General features: G+C 36.7%; 1 pseudogene across 5 annotated transcripts; it reads left to right on the top strand.

Annotated features, from left to right (window-relative positions):
- Positions 1-2538: 2538 nt before the first annotated feature.
- LOC149198455 (putative pentatricopeptide repeat-containing protein At1g68930 pseudogene) lies at positions 2539-8265 on the top strand (annotated as a pseudogene). Of its 5 annotated transcripts, none has more exons than XR_016253720.1 (3): positions 2539-4228; positions 6970-6991; positions 7686-8265. The product of XR_016253720.1 is annotated as a putative pentatricopeptide repeat-containing protein At1g68930 pseudogene, transcript variant X3 (transcript). The 5 variants fall into 5 exon arrangements; XR_016253721.1 differs by having other exon boundaries at positions 6970-7002; positions 7663-8265; XR_016253719.1 differs by lacking the exon at positions 6970-6991 and having other exon boundaries at positions 2539-4260; positions 7663-8265.
- Positions 8266-23282: the final 15017 nt, after the last annotated feature.

The following is a 23282-nucleotide window of genomic DNA, read 5'->3' as shown; positions in this document are numbered from 1 at the left end:
GCTCTTAACCTGCGAGAAATTCCAGAATACCAAATATGCGAAGAAATACAACCCAGAACACAGAACAAAATGAGAAAAACAACAAGTATTTTATTATTCAGAGATGAAAGCAATGTTCACTTACCTCTTTGAGGGGGCAACCTCCAACAGAGCAGAGCTCGATTACAAAATAAGACACGATATTCCTCAATGGGGAGTCTCTATCCTTTATATAGGATTCATACATATAATACCATGGGTCAGTACCATGGTTCTCTCAATACCATCTAACTAATACCATGACCTGTTTGCAACTAACTGTGGTCCCTTTCTTAAATGCGGGGCAATGACTTACAATTATTAATACGGGCTTTATTGACTCTTTAACTAACTATAACTATGACTCGACCCTATTACATAAATAAAAGGGCTAGGGTTGGACCTTAACAAATGCAAAACGCTAAGTGAGCCAGTTGCCCCTTACATAACAATTTTACAAACCAATGCCATCCGTTGTCAATGACCCTTGATAGGCCAAGTTCAATAATTTTTTACTTTATATATAGTTGAGGATAATAATAATAAGAAACAGATAATCACACTGCCAACTTATGACTTATATGATCTTCCATAATAAAGAGAGAGAGAAAAAATGATTACAAACTTATCTCTATCACAATAGGAGAATCAACCTTGTAAACAATTAAAGTTTGTTTTGTCTCTCTGAAATGTATTGAGACTTCCACTTCATAGGTCCCATGAAAGCCTCTAAATTTAAATTGGCCTTCATGATTTGTATGGCTCTTTATGTTTGTTGTCCATTCTTTCTTTAGAGAAATTAATCTCTTTCTTATTTCATTGTGTGTCCCATCCCAATCAACAAGGTGAAGGTGTCCCTGCTCTCTGGACATGAGTTCCCAAAAACCCCATAACATAATACCTTCAACTGTTGGGTGCACAAAAGTTTCACGAAGCATAACCTCCAAGTAGTATGCTCTCACAAATTCATTAGTCGAGTAAATATCCATCTTAGAAGCACAATCTCATTCAGACATTTTGTCAAACACTAAATGATTGATATAGTGGTTGCTATTGATATGGATATTGATGATATTCTATTGTTTATGGAATGATCAATATTGTGGATATATGTTGATAGAAACATGAATACATAACAACAAAGTTTAAGTAGTAGCCCAAACAATTAACACTTTAAATTTTGCAAGGTTCAGAAGCACACTCTCAAAGGTTAATGATTAATGATTTTTCTACATGTGCCTTAATCTATCTCACTACCTTAAACTTTAATATATTAGAATTATGACAATTGAAAATTAGTTCCACTTTTAAATAGAGCTTAAATTCATTGCATATTGTGGTGGTGACGCCTTCAAAGGCCTTTGGTTAAATAACATTGTGAACGATCTTTATATCCTTTGATAAGTGAGTTCTTAGCTACACCTTGCTCTCCTTAAGGGTCTGAATTATTTAATAGGCTAAGTGGTATTTTCCTTAATCATTGGTATCTATAATCAATGCTCAACTCTTATGAATAATGAAATGATATGGTAAATGATATGATCATCGAATTTCCAAAGTTTCATTCATGTTTTAAGATCCATAGCTCAAACATTGTGATGTTTTAAGATCCATAGCTCAAACATTGTGAGTGACACTATATCAATTTATTGGGTATAATTGCTTCATATAATAAATTTAATTACACTTAAACATTTTCATGGTTAATTCACTTTTGTACTATATTTTTTTTATCACACTTTCAAACAAGCATATTTATCTAAATGACATATCATTTAAAATTTGTTGGATCTAGAGATGTGATAAATTACTTGTGCATGTGATGTAACTTACCTTATGCTTTTAAGTGAGTGGTTTCAAATAGCTAGCCTTTGTCAAAAATAAGTTACATCACTTGTCTTTCTATCCAATGACCTAACTTTATTTGGCTGGTAAAGTTTCCCATTTAACTAAGTTAAATAACATTATTCATAATCTTCATACATTTAAATATTAGATAAATGTCTTTTATATTTAAAAAGATTTGTATTAGTGTTAATAAAAAATTTAATAAAGTGCTAATTATACCCACCATTAACTAATTTCCGCTCTTTAGGTTTTAAAAGATATATTTCCCACAAAATTAAGTTAATCCAGAAAATACACCTCTTTAAAACTTCAGAACAATTAATTAAAGTGAGCATAATTAACGCCTCATTAAACCCTAATACCATTCCTTTCCCATATAAAAAAACTTCTCCATAAAATTCCCATTTTTTTTTTAAAGTTAAAAGTTAGGATCCGATATTGCCCATTATTCCAACCATAGGAAAAACGATAATTTTAGTCACCATGATATTAAAAGCAACAAACATTAACATATTGAGAAACCTAACGACCCTTTCCAAAATCAGAGACTCAGAACAAGGGAGCGGGTCTAATGTTATGTGTCGAATATAAACTCTCTATAAAACCCATGATAATCCACTTTCGATATAAAAATATTCGTCCAACACCCATATTTATTAAATTATTACATTTCCTTGTCCCAAAGACGTCGATAAATCCTGGCTCGTAAGCTCTCGGCAAAGCCCTCGTTAAATCTTGGCTCATAAGCTATTGGCATTATTCGAGATAACAGTATTCTGTCGTTAGCTATTGTGCGATAGAAGAGAATCGGGATTTCGTATTTTTCGAGCTGTACAGGTGGTGATGGCTTCGACAGCAATGATGCAGAGAGCCGCTGGCATAAGCAAGTTAAGATATCTGACAGCCATTATCAAGGCAAGAGAGACGGGACTCCGGTATAATTATACCCATGTTCAGTCTTTCAGGTTTCTGAGCTCCAAGACAAGCAACGAAGCCCAGTCTTTCATTGGCTTTAGGAGCAAATACATATTTGTTAAACCCTTCAGCACCTCTGAAAACCCAGTGAGCCAAACTCCAAGCTATTCCAGAGGTCAGGTCGGGGGTTCTTACAGCAGAGGTACTGGGGCAACTAGTGCCGTTATTGAGGATTTGAGGATTGCATCCAAGGAAGGGAAGCTGAACGAAGCCATGGAGCTTTTCAAAAACATACAACAGCAAGGTATTCCTATGGATTCCATCAGCTATGTTTGCATTCTGCAATGTTGCGCGGATTCGAAAGCGCTGGAAGAGGGTAGGAAGGTGCATGAACATATGGTTGGAAGTGGGTTTAGGCCTGATGTATTGGTGGATAATAAAATCATTGAGATGTATGGCAAATGTGGATGCGTGCAGGAAGCGCGTCAAGTGTTTGACAAAATGTCTGAGCGAGATTGTTCTTCCTGGAATTATATGATAGCGGGGTTGTCCTACAATAGCCTTGCAGAGGAGGCGATTCAATTATTTAGCCAGATGAAGGAAGCTGGGGAGAGACCGAATGGAAACACTTTTCTAGGGGTTCTTTCAGCATGCATTCGATTAGGTTTGGTGGATGAAGGCCTTCGGTATTATGAAGCGATGGACACAGAATATGGACTGCTGTATTCGATGCAACACTATGTGTGCATGGTCGATCTTTTTAGCCGGGCTGGACGACTGGAGGAAGCGGAGGAGTTTATCAATAAGATGCCAACAAAGCCGAGTGTTGCAGTTTGGGAGACCTTGCGCAGTGCTTGCAAGAGTCGTGGGAATGAAGTGATAGAAAAGCGGGCTGCCGAGAAGATTAGTGAGATAGAGCCCAATAGACTTGTGCCAAGATCTAACTTAAGTGGAGGTGGTGCAGCTGGCAGATGGGCAAATAGAAACAATGGGGTGAATAGAAGCAGTGGCAGAGACATAGGAATGGACACGGACATTATGAAACCCCCAACACCAAAAGCAAGCACAGTGCACGAGTATCGAGCCGGGACCTTATCTCATCCTCAGAGGGAGGAGATTTATGCAAAGTTGGAGGGCTTAGCTGGACAGATGAAGGAAGCAGGGTATGTGCCTGACACGAAGTATGTGCTGCATGACGTGGATGAGGCGCAGAAAGAAATAGCCCTGATGCATCATAGTGAGAGGTTGGCCATAGCTTATGGGCTTATTAGCACCCCACCTGGAACAACTTTGAGAATAATTAAAAACCTTCGAGTGTGTGGTGATTGCCATAACGCTATCAAGATCATGTCCAAGATTGTTCAGCGAGAACTTATTGTACGAGATGCAAAGCGATTTCATCATTTTAAGGATGGAAAGTGCTCCTGTGGAGATTATTGGTGATGCTGTAAGTTACAGAATAACCAAGTATTATTGTAGGTAATAGATTAGGTAAATATGGTCTAGTTTTATTGCAATATCTATTTTGAAACATATTTGAGATTTTTTGCTACCCAATAAATCACTCACAATTTAGTTACTTTGAAGGTAGATTCTAAGCACAGTCTAGATATTGTTTTGGTAAAGGTGAGAGACCTTTGCAGTTTTGTTTCAATGAGTGACATATTTCATTCCTATCCACCATCCAGACTTCCTCTCATATGATCGTTGTCAATTGCCTCAATTTTGCGGCAACAACATTATTTTCATAGGTGTTACCATTATGGGGGAATCTGCATGATGTTAATGGGAAGATTTACTGATCTTCATAAAAGTAACATGCAAGTCATGTGCATAAGTAATATGCCTATGAATGCAAGATGATAAGAATTGTAGTTTTGCACTTTCTGAGCATTTTCATTACTAATGCAAAATTATAAGAATTGTGTTCTTTTGCAATTTCTGGGCATTTCACTAGTTTTCGTCAGAGAAACGATCTCTATTAACTCCATGAATCATGCAAGAGTATGGATGGGTGATTCTATTCATGAATAGTTTTTATCTTTTCTAGTTGATGAAAGTTCAGACAATTGGCTGTTGCCCTGTGATACATTCTATGATTCTAGATATTGCATAAAACCTTATCTTGAACACAATTATGAATTTTGTTTTTCACTGCCACATCTGCTATACTCATATCTGTTCTACAATTAAAAAGAACATTTCATAGTTCATAATCATATCAGACAACTTGGAAAAGAGCTATTAATATTTACTGAAAATCAAATAAAAAATTGCATACCAACCTCAAAAAGCTAAGGGAGTACTTATTCACATTAGTTGCAGCCTGCAGGGCAAATTCTCCATCATGTTTTGTATTTAAGTATATAGCTTACCGTACAGAGAGAACTATGTACATTCATCAGCATACATATTTTAAAAAATTCAGGACTGTACCAGGCCATTGTAGGCAAGCATTCACATACTATATCCAACACAGAAAGCACGCTAACATATAATACCATACATTGTTTTGGATTCATGACAAAAAAACAATCACACAGCATATATGTGAACTGGGAGAACTAGTGAACATATTGGATCTGAATGTCATGGCTTCTTCGCTGGCTTGTCTCATGCTGGGGAAGGAACCTCCTCTTCCACATTCACAGGAGGCTGGGACTTGAAGACTTCATTCATTTATGATCTCCAAACAACAGTGAATTTTCTTTTTGAAAGCTTCCTGCTTTCTCTTGTTCACAGAGACTCTGCATGCAGTGGCTGAACATAAATTCGTCCATGAGGCACGTACTCTTTCCGTTAAATTTATCAAGGACTTAATATTGGTCCCATTTGACTGCTTTCTTCTACAGGCGAGAAGATTTTCTGAACCTTGGTGGGCTTATGAGTCCCTGCTTTACCATTGAACCAAGTCCATGTTCATGAATGCATATAGTTATAAACACAAAGTTGATTTTTCTAATGGCATAGAGTGGTAAATTAATTCTGTATTAATTGGGCTTATGGTCTATCTTGAGGAGAACGGGGCAGGGGAACATGGGTATTTGAGTGATTTGTCTGTAGTTGGTCTAAATTTTTTTGTATAATTTTTTTATCTGACTTAAAGGTTTTTCTGATATGTTCCTCCTGAACTCCACGACTAATTTATGTGCATAGCTCAACTAAGTATCTTGCTGAGACTGTCATAAATAGATCCACTGAAATATGTGATTATCAATAAACCCTCAAGATTGAAAATTTGTTAACAGCCAGTCCCCAACTTCCAAGTGAAAGTGTGAATACTGTTGCCTAATAAGAATGTAATTATATTTGAGCCCTAGGGTTGGTGAACTGAAACCAAAGGAAAAAAAGTGACTAGACATATTTATGAAGTAGCAGCAATTTTCCATCTTCTTTGTCTTCCCAATGAAATCTAGAAGTTTTAATTATATCAGATTGACAAAGTATATTTGGAATCTGAAGAAATTGACACGATTTACTGGTAATTTTCCTTGCATAGGGTTTACTTCTTCCTGGAAGGAACTTTGGAGTGGTTAGTTGTGCATCTCCTCAATGTGTTAACATCTTCATGCCTACTGCCATCCAAAAAATATCCATTGCAATGTAGGCAATAAAGAGGATGGTGTATTCATCAGCAACCCGTACCCAAAATGTCCTAGAAACTTTTCTACTCCACATGGCATGCTTAGCAGTTTGATAAAAATACATGGTGGGCATCTGTGGTAGAGGAGCAGCGCAGCCTGCCCTTCACTGCTAGAACCAGCATGGATCCATCCTGAGCCCTAATCTATTAAAAGCAAAGAAGGATAAAAACTTTAGATGTAAACCTCATAGTTCTTTGATCCCTTTAGACATGTAATAGATCTAGGGTTAAAGATAGATCTATGCTAGTTTATTCGTACTTGTTTGATAACCTCTTTTTATTTTTTGACATCATGTTATTTATTAAGAGAAATAAGACCTTAAATTTTGTTTTTCATTTCTTTATCTTTACATGTACACAAAAAGCGTGTTGAACATTTTCTATTAAACTACCTAAAAGCCAGACCTATTTATGAAGTAGCAGAATTCTTCCATCTTCGATGTATTTTTGATAAAATCAAGAGATTTTAATTGCATGACATCATCCAAGTTTAGTTGGAATCTGAAGAAGTTGACATGATTTACTGCTAGTTTTTTCTTGCACAGGATTTACTTCTTCCTGGAAGGAACATTGGAGTGGTGAGTTGTGCATCTCAATGTTTTAAGATCTTTATGCCTACCAGACCATCCAAAAAACATCCCTTGCAATGTAGGCAATAAAGAGGATGGTGTATTCATCAGCAACACTTGCCCAAAAGGCCCTGGCATCTTTTCCACTCCACATGGCACGATTAGAAGTTTGACAAAAATGCATAGTGGACATCTGTAGTGCAGGAGTGATGCAGCCTGCCCTCCACTGCTAGATCCAGCATGGATCTATCCTGATCCCTAATCTATTAAAAGCAAACAAGGATAAAACCTTGAGGTGTAAACCTCATTGTTCTTTGATCTCTCTAGACATGTAATAGAGCCAAGGTTAAAGATGTATCTATGCTAGTTTATTCATATTTGTTGTTTGATAACCATTTCTTTTTGACATCATGTTATTTATTAAGAGAAATAAGACCTCAAATTTTGTTTTTCATTTCTTTATCATTTGACATTACATGTACACTAACAACATGTAGAACATCTTCTGTTAAACTACCAAAAGCTATTTATGAAGTAGTGGAATTTTTCCATCTTCGTTGTATTTTTGTTAAAATCTAGATATTTTAGTTGCATGACATCAACAAGTTTAGTTGAAAACTTGAATGTGAAGAAATTGTCAAGATTTAATGGCAATTTTTTCTTGCACAGGATTTACTTCTGCCTGGAAGGAACTTTGGAGTAGTCAGTTGTGCATCTCAATGTGTTAAGATCTCTGTGTACCAGTACATCCAAAAAATCTCTCTTGCAATCTAGGCAATAAGGAGGATGGCATATTTATCAGCAAGTCAAGGCCAAAGGGCACTGACAACTATCCTATTCCACATGGCATGCTTAGCAGTTTGACAAAAATACATAGGGACATCTGTAGGACAGGAGTGGTGCAGCCTGCCCTTCACTGCTAGAACCAGCATGGCTCCATCCTGATCTCTAATATTTTAAAAGCAAAGAAGGATATAAACTTCAGGTGTAGATCTCATTGTTCTTTGATCCTTCTAGGCGTGTAACAGAGCCAAGGTGATCTATGCCAGTCTATTCATGCTTGTTGTTTGATAACCTCTTTTTTTATTGACATCATGTTGTTTATTAAGAGAAATAATGCCTCAAATTTTGTTTTTAATTTCTTGAGCTTTAGATGTACATTAACAAAGTGTTGAACATGTTCTATTAAAGCTGTAAAATTGATAAATATAGATACTGTCCTTGTAACAAGAATAGAATGGATGCTGCATTTCATTTGAAAGGAAAGTTGATATGACACACTTCTATGACAAATGGGACAGGCTTTAGGCTGTTGAAGCCTACAAATCCTATCCTACCCAATCCTTAAAACAATACTGGTATAATAAGTAAGTTGCTGACAACTAGCTTTTTTGTCTTGCAGTCATCATGCAAACTTTTTTTTTTCTCCATGTTACCATATAAAAAAATATCATCATGTGTTTAATTTTTTAATCCTGTGTGTGAAGTTGTATGCATCTACTCGACCACCATCATTTGACCATGTTGCAGCAGAATTGAAGCAACATGGATTAAAAGATTTCATTCATGTAAACAGCATGCAAAATACACATAATTTCATATCATTTGATTTTCTTTATATACTTATATGCAGAGTTAAAACATTTTAATCTAAAGATTGTTCAAGGAACTAGTTGCATGTGAGCAATTTTCCACCAAATGTAGGCATCCAGTTTGGATGCCATCTCTATGCTGGGCAATGAGGCCACCATAATAAAGGAATGCAAAATACATGGTCCTGGCACACTCAAACCCAACCCATTGTTCTTCATGTCTCAGGCAATCTGTCCATTACATAACACTCTAGGCTTTTCATCCAGCTATCAAACAGTGATGGCATTCTCTTCCACTGCCTTATTCAACAAAGGAAGATCTCCCCCTTCTCTGCTGAACAGCCTCTCAGGGATATCCTTCCCTTCCAATGCTTTTCCGTGTAGATAGAATGAGTCGAATCTGCTGAATGCTCCGGTGTGAATAGCCTTTGGCTGTCAAGCAACCAATGAGTGGCATTTTGGACATTGGATAAACCATGCTCCCTGTGTGTTTTGCGACATGGACTAACAGCCTCTTGTGGATCCTTATCTCTGGCGCTGCGATCGTTGACTAACACCTGCGGGTTTTGGTCTAACGGCAATCGTGATTCCTAACAAGTGGTATCAGAGCGTAGGTCACAAGTTCGATACACGCCCGGCTCGCATTGGGGGGGGGGATTGTTGGACATTGGATAAACCAACGCTCCCCGTGCGTTTCGCGACATGGACTAACCGCCTCTCGTGGATCCTTATCTCTGGCGATGCAATTGTTGACTAACACCTGTGAGTTTTGGTCTAACGGCAATCATGATTCCCAACATGGCAATAGTTAGTGGTTGAAGGCTTTCTAATTTCCTCAGTCTCTATGCTCATCTATAGCCTCTCTATAGCTTCCCCAAGGTCTGCAATTCCTTGTTCACAGTGCTGATTTGGTGAATTTCCAGATTTGGCATATGAGTAGCAATGAAGAATGTAACATGAGGTTTACAAACCATGAATGTGAGAATGAATGAATGGTTCTCGTGAGAAAGGAGGGGAAAAAATTCCCATGAGAGAGGATTGCTTAAATGTTATCTCATGCAGATTGTACCCAGCTCGATTGTCTTCTTAGCTCGGGTTGGTTGGTGATATTTAAACAACGTGCATGGTGGAAAAGAGAGTTCCCAGCCTAACACTTGGCAATAAATGGTTAATTCTAATAAGTCCCGTTTCTTTTCCAACTTTGCGAAATCACAACCGTCTTGTTCTATCTGCAGTCATCTTGAACCAGTATATATTATATTATGGCACTAATATTCACATCTCTTGAGTTCATCGTGGCAAGTCTACAATCATACAATGTTGTTGATATAAGTATATTTTTTTAGCAATTACATGTCTGGTTGTTCACTAGTTGGGCCATCGCCTAGAGCTCAATACTAGGAATCCATACAAACATAATTATATCTTTTACTCATTTACATATATTCTGTCATTAATAATATTTACGTGGCTTGAGTTCATTATGGCAAATCTACTACATTGTCCATGTATGTTTTTTATTGCAATTACATGGATGATTCTTCACTAGTTGGGCCTTTCCCTTGATTTCCATGCTAGAAATCCATACAAACATAATATATTATTTACACAAAGGTCATTTATTTGAACTCCTGTGTTGACTCTTGTCATTACAACTGCTTATTTGCAGTTTATACCTAATCTGATCCAATTAATTATGGGGTTCAAAGACCGAAATCACATATGTGCTGCTACTAACGTCAAGAAATTGAAAGAAGAAATTTAGCATGTTTTGTTTCACAGGGTAGCATCAAAACTGTACTATACTTTTAATATCTTGAATTCTGCACATCAAATTGTCATAATGGTTGAATTAACTAGCTTTTTGCACATGATAGTGTGCTGGCTATAGATCTTACTTTGAACCTCAATTACAAGAAACTGTCTCGGAAAATTCATCTGCATGGATCACAAGGAGCCTCACTGAAGGATGTACATCCTTCCAGTGAAAATTTGAAGGGAAAAGCTTTGATATTGGGTGAAATATCTAATGTAAAAATATTGGAAATATTAAGCAACAGATTTTGATACAAATGCTGAATGGCATTGGATGTAGGTTGTCCTCGTAATTATGGTTTCATTGTGCAGATGAACTTAGGGTGCTATCTTAAGAAACGTCCCACTGAATTTTGAATGTACAAGATGCCATAGTACTTTGAAACCAGTGAATTCAGCTTCACCAAAGTAGTACAGGAAGAGGTGCTCTTTTGCCTTTGAAGAAAGTGAGCAAAACAGAGTTCAGTACTTGGAAAAGGATCTTACCTTGGGTAGTCTAAACTTGACTGCTATTAGGGTAAGGAAATTAGTGATGCTAATAACACTTTTTGATACAGTGTTTGATGTGTTTTGAAAGTTGAAAGATGATGTTCATTGATAACCTCTTTTCTCTACTGCAAGAGAGTCCATTTTGATATGGTTATGTGTTTCTTGTGCTAAGATTATTGGGCCGCTTGTTTGGATGCCATGACCATGGTAATGCACTGTTTGCTCTGCATTTGGCCGCTAAGGTTGGCAAGTTGGCAACCCATCTTTTGTCTTGGACACAACAGTCTGGGAGCTTCTGCAACCCTAAACTATATGTATCTCAAACTAGGATAACTATTTTATTTATGGTATTTGATTATCTGCCATACAACTCATATAACTGTTTTCCCTACCCAGTATAATTACTTGACTGCATAAAAATTTGGAATCTTCTGGCAGGATATCCCCCAAAATGTTCATAACTACTCTAGTTATGTATACATATTAGGGACAAACTACTTGCCCAACCGAAGATTCTAAGAATAAGAAATAATAATAAAAGCAGAATGATTTTTTTTCTTCTTTTGGGGAAGGCTTGCACACTCGGTTTAAAAGTCCCATAGGCTACTTAATAAAGTGAAAATAAAAGGCCGAGAAGGAGAGGAAAAAGGTGAACCGTAGGTGAGGGACATACAGCATTTATTAATGAAACATAGCAAATTCCTTGTCATCTCAATCTCTGAGAGGTACCCTCAAGCAGGAGGGTCACCTAGTCTATCTTATGTGAAGATAAAATTATGTGAGTGTAAAGAGGTGACCTAATACTTCCCACAATAGTAATTTTGAAGGTACCGAAAATGAGAGTCCTAACTCATAAGCTATGAATTTATCTTCAATTATGTCTCTGATAGTGTTGGAGGACAACAAATGCATCTGGGTTAGTGCATTGCTATTGGCCATCTTATATCAGGACGAAAAGGTCATTGCGGCTACTGCTACAATGTATACAATAGCATCTCTTGCCCTTTTAGTAAGGTCAAAGGAATCCAAGTATTTCCTAGCACAAGCATTGGTGAGTCTTGCTTGTAATGAGAGTAATGGGACACTTATTGCAGTTGTAATTCAGGAGCGGTGAGGGGTCTACTCCCACTTTACATAAATTTAGTTTAACTTTAATTAAGAGAAATGAAAATACCTCCTAGGTCTTTTGTCATGTAGAATGCTCTTGCATCAGATTCATTTGAGGCATCATTGGATTTGATCATTTATCTTTGTTTTTCTTTGAGCCTCAGGCTCTGGGGGTTTTAACTCCCCTTTTCCTTACTAATTTCAATGGTGAAAAATTTCACCCTAGTTAGTAAATTTATTTGTGTTTATTTTCTTTTTGTTCTGTCAAGTAGGAATTATATATCTGAAGAATAATGGAGTTCTGGTAAAGATTTAAGGGAAAGACGTGGCAAATTCATCAAACAGATCGTGACAAGTCTAGAGGGAGAACATTGAAATTGTTCTACAGTAGTGGATCCCCTTCAACAAGGTCGAGGCTCTTTGCAACATGACAACCGAATCTTATTCTGAGGTGACACAAGCTTATATGTGGCATAAAGTTAACCATTCATTGAAGTAGATTGTAACCTCTGAGGCCGTTGTTGGGTGTTCCTTGGGCAATATTTCAAAATTGCTCGACTATTTTCTGTAGCAACATTAGACAATCCCTTGAAGCAGTCCGAAGTAATTCTGGGCTTATTGACCACTAGACCTACACAAGTAATCTGTAAGGCAGTCCGTCCCTCCTTTGAAGCATTTCTGAAGTGAATTTGGACAATCCCTTAGCAGTTCGAGTAATTCGGGGGCCTGTTAACCACAATATCTGTGCTAAGTGATATCTGATTTCTGACGCAGATTTAATTACGTCATAAGCAAACAAAGCATACAAAACCTTTTTGAAGTGTTGCTGGAGTAGTCATGTCCTGGATTCGATGAGGCAAGTGCGATTCTGCTATAGGAAGCTATTTTAGAGTTCAGATAGTTGGATCTATTCCTCAGATAGTAGAATTTGTAATTTGTATCCAGTTCATGTACCGTTAGTAGAGTTTCAAACAAGTATTGGATCCAATCCGTATTTGATAAAGTGTTGATTGAATATTGGTTGTTGGAACCTCAGTCTCTGCGTTGTGAATTTTGAAGTAACTGTGTCCGTATTGTAAATTATGAATTTAATAGGAAAAAACTTGTTGTATGAATGCATTAAGTTTTGTTGAAAACCCTAAGAAGAAAAATTGCCCTAGAATACTACAGCGGTATCAAAGTTGGAATTCTGCTAGCTTGAGGATTAACAATGGAATCTAGACTATTTGGGTGAGGGATCTGTTGTCAATTATGAATTTAATAAGAAAAAACTTGTTGTATGAATGCATTAAGTTTTGTTGAAAACCCTAAGAAGAAAAATTGCCCTAGAATACTACAGTGGTATCAGAGTTGGAATTCTGCTAGCTTGAGGATTAACAATGGAATCTAGACTATTTGGGTGAGGGATCTGTTGTCGCAAAAAATGTCTAGGCACTGCGACAAAGACTCAGATTGGGCGTTGTCACCTTGATCCCCAATCTCTTTGTCTAAGCTGTTTCCCAACAACAGATTAAGGGGGGTAGACCCTACAGAAATGGCCGGAAGGAAGACTAGTTGGGAACCAACCAATCCGGGAGACACAATTAAGTAACCAAATACTCATTTTAGATTAAGCAAGATTTTAAAAGATAAGACTAGATTTAGACGATTGATACTAGTGCTTTATGGAGTCAACTATTTTGCTGAATAAATTTAAGACAAGTACTAGATGGATAACTGTTGCTTGGATGAATAATTAACCTATATGACATGTAGGTCTTAAAAACTAATGTGAGATACAAGATCATAGTTAATTTTAATATATGCCAATTCTAAGTATGTCCCTTGATCTTCGTCTTATTGAGTCTAAACTTTATAGCGAATGACAGAGAGAAGTCAATGTGAAGCACACGAGGATGTGATTAACGATCCCTCTCCTTGAAATCTAATGTACTTGGTGCCTTCAGTGCTGTTGACGACTACAAGGTCACTGTTTTAGACACTAAAAAGACTATACTTCTCAAGAGAATACACAAATGTGTTCCTATCTTTCTTTCAACCAAGCTTATGTTTGGAGGCCAATTATTAAATGCAAGACTAATTTGGAATGCAAAATGCAAGGAGGAATTAAAAGATGATTAGTGAAGTGAGTTTTGAAAATTAAGAGCATTTAGATTACGATTTATTCTAAGTTATATGTTAAAGTTTCAATTTCAATTACAAAGATAAATGTTCACTCCAATAAGACAATAATTGAAAATGAAACTTCACAAGATATTCAATTTGTTACAAATATGCAATTTAGCACTTATCCCAATTTCAATATGAAAATACCCAGAAAAATAGCTTGAAAACTCAAAGTAAATGCTTTAAGGATGCAAATAGATCATAAGAAAAACAATTATCTTCAGTTTATTCAAATTATTTTTAATGCTACTAGCTCAAAGGGAACAAAACCTTTAGACATTCACCCTTAGATTTTCCAATGAAACAAGAGAGCTAATCAGAGAATTAAATGCTAAATGCTTCTAGGACCGAAAATGTGAAACCAAGAACACTTGTACATATGCAACTTCAAATTATGAAATGAATGCTAATAACGAGACAACAAACATTAAAATCTCATGAATATCAGTCCCAAAATTATCTTTCAGTTCTACCACTGAAGACAATAGAGAAACAACAGTAAATTGAAATGCCACACTGACGCCTAATCAACTAAATACCTCTTGAAACCTTTCAGCTAATGATGCAAATTAGTCACTGCAACAAGCCTTTAGAAAGCTTAAGATAATGAATTTAAATTGTATTTATCCTAGTGATTGTGTTAGATTACTTAATGAAAAGGAGCAAAGGTTTAGAGAAAGGAACCTGAAGGCCCTAGGCCTTGGAAGCGATCTAACCAACTCCTCAACAAAATTTTTAGTGAATCATAAATTCAAGAGCCAATCTCCATTTCCCATAGTGATGCCAGTCAAGGGCTTCGAACACTGATATATATGTTTTTTTAATGTTGTCCCAAGCCTCACAGTGGTAAGATCAATTTGTTGAAGGCCTTGAGAGGTTGCGTTCAAACTTTAGAAGGGACTACACTAAACCTTGAGGGACCATTAAGGGTGGATGGGAGAGGAACAAGTCTGTTTTAGGCAGCGGATAGGAGGCCAAGGGGAAGTTGAACGCATGCAGAGAGAGGGCAAGGAGGCCACGGTTGGGAGGCATGAGGTTTAGGGAGCTAAGAAGAGGAAGTGAAGAGGAGGTCGAGGCCAAGGGGAAGTTGAACGCATGCAGAGAGAGGGCAAGGAGGCCACGGTTGGGAGGCATGAGGTTTAGGGAGCTAAGAAGAGGAAGTGAAGAGGAGGGCGGAGGAGACACGACAGGGGAGTCTTGGCTTGCAGCACGCAATGAAGGAGTTAAGGCAACAGATAGGCAACGAGAATGTACAAGCCGAGAGGGAGGTTATCAAGGAAGGAGGGATAATGTATGGCTGAGAGGAAGTCGTAGAGGGAACAAGAAATGAAGGAGGGTAAGGAGATGGCAGGCCAGCTAGGCTACCATGAGGAGAATAGGGAGCAGACATGGGTTAGGGAGCTGTGGAGAAGAAGAGGAGAATGTGAGGGTTTGGGAACTGAGGGAGATGCTGCAGATAGGAGGGGCCAATGTGAGGTCCTCAGGAGCCACGACAAAGCTTCAAGGGATAAACCGAGAGGGCTATGAGGGTAGCCAAACCCTTTGATTTTTTATTTTATTTTTTAAAACTTTTTTAAAAAAGTTATTTTTTTTATTTTTATTTTTCTTTAAATTTTGAACTGGTGAATTTCCACCATTAATTGCTTTCAATTTTTTTACGAATAACGTAGATTTGAATTCTTTATCGAAAAATCTCGTTGTCTAATCCCTGCAAACAAAAGTTTGAGGCTAGATCTTGCCTTCCAGAGCCTAGATTTGCCTCAAACTCCAAATTTTTTTTAACGATCTTTAGATCTGTGTATGCACAAAGCAAAATTGAAACCCCAGATCCCACATATATACAGAAAAAGCAAATTGAAACCCAAAAGCTGGATGTTAGAAATTCGAAATTATTTACACAAATGTAAGATCTATACAAATAAATTACAGACTATCATATTTGAGGAGTATGAGTCCGACTGCGCTCTCAAATCTGTAGATTCCAGGCTCTCGCTAGCCAAATCCAACTATTTAGCATAATTTATGAAAGATAAATAATTTTTATTTTATTTAGGATTTAGCCCAGAAAATCCGTGCAAGAAGAAATTCGTAAGATAATCTTCGGATTTTAATCAAGAAGGCTTTCCAGATCTTATGTCTCAGGAGTTGGTTAGTCCAATAGAGGACTTCTCCAAACAACCTCATTTTCTGAATACGAATTATTTCTGCACACTTAAAATTTACGCTGTTAAATCAATAGAGATATAAAATAGCGATTAAAGTTTCAAAGATTATAGATGCCCGTTAATCAAATTAAATTGTAATGCTACTTTAAACCCAATAACCTATGCAAGATACCTGTGCAATAGATTATTCCGTGAAAGTTATTAACCAACAACTTATCAAATAAGATCAATAGAATATTAAGAACAATATTATCATAAAACACCATAGAAGAACACTTACATCAAATAAAACCCCAAAGACTTTGCGTTATTATTATTCTTGAAAAACATTACACGAAAGCTTCAAGAGCTAGTACACGATTCAATGATCAGATCTTTTGATGTAATAAATGACCTCTAATTTATAGATAAATTTTCTAACGACTAGTTGGTTTGATCTTGTCAAAGTAATCTTGACTGTTGAAAATTATTTAATTATTTTTTAATCTCCTCCATCAAAAATATTTTATTTTTGGGGGAATTCAAAATTTTCATTTAATTGAATTTTAATCAACTCAAAATTAATAATTTTGAGTTGATTTCTTTGAAAAATTGACTTTGACTTAACTATTCAAGTCCAATGGTTCAAAATCTCTTGAAATTTTCAATATTCCCTTGGTTGGGGACTTCCAAAAATTAATTTATCTGGGACCCATAAATTTTACCTTTTGGAGAATTAATTATTCCTAGGACATAAAATCAATTAAATTTCTTGCTTATGATTTTAATTTATTTTTGCCAAAAAAATTAATTAATTGACTCATGAGGGGATTAATAAATTTCCCAACCCTCAAATAATTTTCGTTATGGTGTCTAAATATGAGGGACTTTGCACTAAAATATTTTTTATATCAAGATTTTACAATTTAATACATGGAGGGGGAACCCCTGTTCGTTATAAACCTTCAAATATTTACCCAATTCTCTAATTCAAATATGATCTATTAGGCCCAGTGATTTGTAATAAAATAATTTAGCAAATTAGCTAAAATTATTCCCAAATCACTTTATAGAAGATTCAACTAGAACACTGGAACTTGTGATTCCATTTCCCAATGGACTTTCTTTGCAGCTTCAGCCAAATTTAAAAAAAAACCAAACTCAGAACTCAATAACTAGCCCAATATTTTAGAACAATAAATCCAAATCCAATAGAGAGATCCCTCTTTGGATCAGAAGGGCTAGCTTTTGATCTACAAATGGTTTTGTGGTTACCTCTGAGTTTCTCTCACAGCCTTGGGAAATCACAGAGTGATAACATTCTGGCAACTCTACTGGGGACTCCGGACAAATCTGATATAAACTGAATTTTTCCCTGGTAAATGTTTTATTTTAGAGTTTAAAGCTATTTCAAGTGTGTCGCTATGAAATAGATGTTATTAAGGCTATTTTCCACCTAAAGGTCGTACATATTTCTATCTGCAAATAATTTATTGTAGATCTGACTCCTAGAAATATATACACTAGAGCTCATCCAGATCCTAAACCACCAAAAATTGTAGATAATCCTGAAAAAATTATCAGAAAGAGCAGTTTAACTAAGAGCCAATCAAGTAATAATCCTCTGCCGAGAGTTAGTTCTCTCCCCGAAAGTTTTGAAACTGTAGAGAATATTAAATTTGATCTACCTTTTGGGCATAGCCTTTTTCGTACCAAGTTAGATAACTTTGTACCTGAAACAATTATTGATGAAAGCATTTTGAAACCCTATATCTCAAAGCGTCAACCTGTTAATTCGACTCAGAAGATGTCATAAAACAATTTAATAAGCTGGAAGTTTTGGTAACCGAATTAGGTTAGGTTGTGCAGAAAAGTCTGAGTCATCAATCATCTAAATCTTCACCTTCTTCTTCTTTTGCCTCATCACCAACCCTACCAGTAATTCCCCCTATTACTACTACTCCATTAACCCCACCGTTGATTCCCTCTATTACTAGTGCCCCACCAGTAATTCCCCCCATTATCAGTGTACCCATTTCATCTGCTATTCCTACCACCACTACACCAACACAACAAAGTATAATCTCACCCCTTTTAATACCCCCCCCCCCCCCCCCCCCCTTTAATACGCCCCAACCCCGCCCTTATCCTCAACTATTGTAGCTTCATATTCCTCCCATTTACCCATCATGGCAACTCATTATTCCCCTCTGGTCCTACCTGGATAACTCAATGCCATGCCACAAGATTATTAGAGTCGAATACCTCAATTTGATGGCACATGGCCAATCACTGCTCAACAACATATAGACAGGATGAATGGTTATTTAGATTAGCAAGAAATTGATGACAATGATGTGAAACCAAAGTCTAACAGGGGAAGTTAAGAAATGGTTTAAGGCATTACCAGCTGCCTCCATCCCAGATCTCACACAATTTTACCAAACTTTTCTCATAAGATGGGAAATAAAGAAGAACCCCCTCCAAATCTTAGTTGAATATGAGACTATAAAGAGAGCCCTTGGTGAAACAATCCAAGACTATTTGTTGAAAATAGCAATAAGAAATGATAAAAGTAGAATCCAGAATATTCCAATTTTAATTTGTTTTTGAATTAAAATCGAATTTAGTTTCACCAGCTGCTTGAAAAATAATTAATTGATTCATCTTGAATTAATTAGTTGGATAAATTCAAGTTAGAAGTCTTTGTGAAGTCATGCAACAGTTATCCCTTAAATTAAGGAGATTATCCTTTAATTAAGGAGATAAGGTTGAGTTGTATTTGAATTGTAATTAGTTAGCTCAGTTAACTGAGTTAAGTCCAGTTAAATTAGTTCCAAACTGTTTGAGGAACTAATTGTGAGTCCAGTCAGTTGATGCATGCATGTAAGTGTTCCTCTCCGGAACCAGTTGAGCTAAAGACCACAAAACACCAGAGAGGAACACTTACATCAAATAAAGACCCAGTTGAGCTAAATGTCAAGGACAAGTTACTATCAGTTGCATGTGTTTTCCTATAAATGAAACTCATCTATGTAGTCAAGGTAAGGCTCCTTGAGGATTCCGTAGTTTTACAGGGTGTGAGATCAGTGTGAGAGATCAGTGTTACTGATGCAGGAGCATGAGCCCTGAAGACAAAAGGCTTCAAATTTATTCCAAAAATACAAAAAAAAAAGTTTACAAGCAAAGGAGTGGGATTCTTTCGCTGTAAATTTACAAGTTTTCTAGATAGGATTTGAGCTAGGATTTAGGGATTGAGTGATTTTGTAATTAATTCGAGCTGTTTAGATTCAGTTAAGATTCTCAAGGAGAATATCAACCATATTAGATATTGTCTAAGATTAGACAGATTCGATCCATTGATTAAGGATCTGATTGTTAGAATGAAATGGTATTTATGTAAGTTCTAAATAATTGTAAAGGGATTTTTTGACTAATTTGGCTCAATTTCGCCGTATAAGGTTAAGTTACAGAAATTGTATCTCTGTGTATTTTAGTGTATAATTGGTCAATCCAGAAGGCGTTGCATCCCTACGAAATACCTCTGAGTTATGTTGATTTGTAGTTTGGCTTTTGAATTAGAGTGTGTAAAGTCTGTATTATATGATATATTTTGTGTTTCCGTGTTTTGAGATAACTTGGTTATGATCTAAAACCATCGAAGAATAAGGGTTGAGACAAGTTAAATGTAGCGGAAGTGTTAAATTTGAAAGAACAGAGAACAAATACCCTAACAAAATCGTGTTAACCCAAAGGAGTCTAGAACTGTCCGATCTACAAATCCAATAGATCTAACGGTCATTGCGTGCCAATAAACTCGTGCGTTAGTCAAGGACGAAAAGTGGTTTTATCGGTGTAGCTGGTTATCGGGTGGAGAAAAAGTGGTAAGCGGTATTTTGAAATGCCAAGCGATTCCATCTATTGACCGACACATAGCACTCGGGTGGAGAGAGAAAACCACTTTATCGGGTGGGTAAATGTCGCACAAGACCTCCGTCCGATATCGCTATTGACCGTTGGATCAAGTGTGCTTTGATCAACGGTGGAGGATTGCCGATTAGTTTTGTTGGTCGAGAAAACCAACAACCGTCGAATTGCAAGGTAAGATCGACAACGGAAGGTTAACGCGATAATGTTTGTGGAAAAGGGGACGCGATAAGGATTTAACCAAAAGTTTGAATTCCTTTCGATTTCGTGGAAATTACAGGTTATCATATTGTGGTTAAAATTAAGTAGTTCTGCTAATTTAGTAGTGTAGCCAACTTTGGAGGTGGATGACTGATACTCCAAAGGAAATCCAAGAAGAAGTTCCACTTGAACTTGTAGAAATCGTATCTGGATTTGAATGATTATCCATTACACCTACACCCTTCCCACCATTTGTAGTATCAGAGCAACCTATTGACATTGAACAGGATCTCAAGGATCAGAAAAAGAAATCCAACATGGCTTTTAGAGTTGGAGGAAGAGGTGGTGGTCGAAGAAGAGGAAGACCAGTTGAAAATGCTGAAGTGTTGGAAGCTATGCAACAGATGCAAGCTAGATTGGAAGCAATAGAAATGGAGAGAGATGCAGATGCTGGAGATGTCAGTGAACCTGAAACTGAAGCTGCAGAAGAAGAACCTACAAATGTAACTTCTGAAATGAGATTCTTTAAGTCAGTGTTGAGATACACAGGAAGCTTAAGCCTTGAGGAATTGATAGAATGGATAAATGACATGGAGAAATTCTTCGATTACGAAGAAATAAAAGGAGGAAAGAAGGTGAAGTTTGCTGTCACAAAACTGAAAGGACATGCAACGCTTTGATGGGATGGAGTGCAGGCAGAAATGAGAAGACTTGGAAAATAACCAATTAAGAATTGGAACAGGATGGTAGAAAAACTGAAAAGTAAGTTTTTACCAAGAGATTATCAATAGACATTATTTAGATAGATGCAAAATCTTAAAGAGAGGTCTATGATAGTAAAGGAATACACAGAGGAATTCTACAAAGTGAGTATAAGAGCAGGGAAAATCCAAGATACATGTGAGAAGGTTTCCAGATATGTGAATGGTCTCAGAATGGAGATCCAAGATGAGATAAGTGTACTGCCTCCTAAAACAGTAGAAGAGGCTTATCAGATGGTATTGAAGGTTGAAGAAAAACTCATGAGGAAGTAGTTTGCCAAAAATAGAGGTACTTTCCGAGGAAGGGGAAGTCAAGGTGGTAGAGGAAGATCTACAACACCTAGAGATGGAGCTAGTAGCAACTCAAGTCAACATGCACCCATAGGAGGTGATGTAAGTGGCAGAGGGATTTTTTCTAGAGGAAGAGGAGCCAGAGGTAGAGGAAGAGAAATCAGGTGTTACAGATGTAACAAGTTGGGACACAGAGTTTATGAGTGCCCAGAAAGTATAGGAACGAATAAGAGGAATGCAATTGTTGCAAAAACTGAAGAGGAAACAACAAAGGTAATAGAAGAAGAGCATGTACCATAGAAAGGGGAATCTTTGGTAGTCAACAAAATTTTGTTAAAACCAGCTAAGGAAATTGTTGAACCAGCATAGAGAAAAAACTTGTTTAGGACTGTGTGTAAGGTTCAAGGGAAGTGTTGTCAGATGATAATAGACAGTGGTAGTACAGACAATTTGGTCTCCACAGAAGTGGTGGAGAAGTTTAAATTGAAAACAAAGAAACATACAACACCTTACAAGGTGTCATGGCTACAAAAGGGATATCAGTTGGTAGTGAATGAACAATGTGAAGTGGAGTTGTAGTTGGGTAAATACAAAGACAAAATCCTGTGTGATGTGATGCCTATGGATGTGTGTCACATATTGTTGGGTAGACCTTGGTAGTATGACAGAGGAGCTATGCATGATGGAAAGAAGAACACATACAAATTTAGCAAAGATGGTGTCAATCAAATATTTCTGCCAATGGAAGAAGAGGATACATCGAAGAAACCTGATCCAAAAACCCTTTTACTGAGTGGAAAGGAGTACTTGCAACAAATGGAAGAAGATGAGGTAAGTTTTGCATTGGTTTGCAAACCCAAGGTAATAATTATGTCCACAAAAGTTTATGATTTACCAATTGAAATTCAAAAGATACTGGATAGTTATTGTGATATCATTGTAGATGATTTGCTTGATGAGTTACCACCCATTAGAAAAATCAGTCATCACATAGATTTGATTCCAGGAGCAAATCTACCTAATAAAGCAGCTTACAGGATGACTCCCACATAGAATGAAGAGATCAGGAAACAGGTTTAGGAACTGTTAGACAAGGGACTGGTTAGAGAGAGTTTGAGTCCTTGTGTAGTGCCAACAGTGTTGAGCCCAAAGAAAGATGGAGGTTGGAGAATGTGCATTGATTCAAGAGCAATCAATAAGATAACAATCAGGTACAGATTTCCTTTACCTAGAATCGAAGATTTGATGGATTGTTTGAGTGGAACTAGATATTTTACAAAGTTAGATTTAAAAAGTGGTTATCATCAAATCAGAATTAGAGAGGGAGATGAGTAGAAAACTACTTTTAAGACCAATGAAGGATTGTATGAATGGATGGTAATGCCTTTTGGATTGTTGAATGCCCCTAGTACATTTATGAGACTTATGAATGAAGTTTTGAAGGAATTTCTTGGCAAATTTGTAATAATATATCTGGATGATATATTAGTTTACAACAGATCTAAGGAGGAGCATATGAGACATTTGAATTATGTCTTACAGAGACTGCAACAAGAAAAGTTACTAATAAATTTAAAGAAATGTTCATTCATGAAGGAGTTGGTATATTTGGGTTTTGTTATTTCTGCTGAGGGATTAAAGATGGATCCAGAGAATATACAAGCAATCATAGAGTGGCCTTCACCAAGAAGTGTCTTTGAGGTAAGAAGTTTTCACGTTCTTACTAGTTTTTACAGGAAATTCATAAGGAATTTTAGTAAGATTAATGATTCAATTATAGACACAATAAAGAAGGA

Source organism: Pinus tabuliformis, chromosome 2_1, assembly GCF_031772625.1.
Source record: "Pinus tabuliformis cultivar Carrire ecotype Pingquan chromosome 2_1, CPIR1, whole genome shotgun sequence".
NCBI lineage: Eukaryota > Viridiplantae > Streptophyta > Pinopsida > Pinales > Pinaceae > Pinus > Pinus tabuliformis.
The sequence above is the reverse complement of the archived record's forward strand: the minus strand, read 5'-3'. Positions and strand labels throughout refer to the sequence as shown.